Source organism: Hylobates moloch, unplaced genomic scaffold (assembly GCF_009828535.3).
Source record: "Hylobates moloch isolate HMO894 unplaced genomic scaffold, HMol_V3 SCAFFOLD_12, whole genome shotgun sequence".
Lineage (NCBI taxonomy): Eukaryota > Metazoa > Chordata > Mammalia > Primates > Hylobatidae > Hylobates > Hylobates moloch.
In genome coordinates, this window is record NW_026652287.1 from 46,770,608 (window position 1) to 46,772,169 (window position 1,562).

Consider the following 1,562-nt stretch of genomic DNA (forward strand, 5'->3'; position numbering starts at 1 on the left):
TGGACATTACAAAATATCTACATCATTCTACGAGATCTTGTAATAGTAGCCCTGAGCTATAGATTTTGTCCCAGAAACTTTAGAAAAAGTTTGCCTGACTTAATGGCATTTTGGGAGGCTGAAAAATCAACTATTGAGTATTAAACTGGAAATCCAAAACCAGGTGTGGTGGCTCACACCTGTAATCCCAGTGTTTTGGGAGGCCAAGGCAGGAGGATCTCTTGAGGCCAGGAATTCAAGACCAGCCTGAGCAACATAGCAAGATCCCATCTCTACAAAAACAAATCAAAAATTAGTCAGTCATGGTGGTGTACGCCTGTAGTCCTAGCTACTTGGGAAGATCTCTTGCCCAGTATTCGAGGCTGCAGTGAGTAATGATCGTGCCTCTTCACTTTAGCCTGGGTGACAGGGTCACACCCTCTCTCCAAAAAATAAAATAAACTGGAAATCCAAGTAACTAGATAATGAGGAGATAAAACATAAAACACTCTTAGAAGTTATGAGTATATGATATGGCTTGAATGTGTCCCCAGATTTTATGTATTTGAAACTTACTCCCCAAATTTATATGTTAATTCAAAACAGGGCTTTGGAAAGGTATTTAGGATCAGATAAGGTCATCAGGGTTAAACGCTCATGATGGGACTAGTGGCTTTATAAAAAAAAGGAAGAGAGACCTGAGCTTACATGCACATTCTTGCCCCCTCACTACAGGATGCCCTCTGCCATGTTATGACACAGCAAGAAGGTCCTCACCAGATGTCAGTTCTTCAGTCTTGGCCTTCCCAGCCTCCAGAAGTGTAAGAAATACATTTTTTTCTCTTTTTTCTTTTCTTTTCTTTTCTTTTTTTTTTTTTTTTTTTCCTTTGGCAGAGTCTTGCTCTGTTGCCCAGGCTGGAGTGCAATGGCATGATCTCAACTCACTGCAGCTTCCACTTCCTGAGTTTAAGTGATTCTCATGTCTCAGCCTCCCAAGTAGCTGGACTTAACAAGCATGTGCCAACATGTCCAGTTATTTTTTTATTTTTATTTTTAGTAGAGACAGGTTTTTGCCATGTTGGCCAGGCTGGTCTCAAACTCCTGGCCTCAAGTGATTCACCTGCCTCAGCCTCCCGAAGTGCTGGGATTACAGACATGAGCCACTGCGCCCGACATTTATTTTCTTTATAAACTACCCAGTTTGTGATATTTTCTTATAGTAATGCAAAATAGACTAAGTATATAAGTGATTGTTGATGCCAAAAGGATGGTTGAGATCCCCCAGGGAGTGTGGGGGGAAATATGAGAAGAGGAAAAGGCAGATAAATGGGGAGGGACAAGGTAGAGGAGCAACTGAGGACAGCTAAAGTTAGACTGGACAGAGCAGCATTGTGGGCTGCAACAGCCTGGGCCAAAGGAGCTCCAAGGCAGATGCATCAACACCATCAAGTTGTGCATAAAGGTCAAGGAAGGGCTACAAAGTGGCCATTGGCTTGAGCAAATAACAGGTCATTAGTGGCCTTGGAAAGAACAATTTGATAGGAATGGTGGACTGAAAGGCAACAATGGGTTTGGAGTGAATG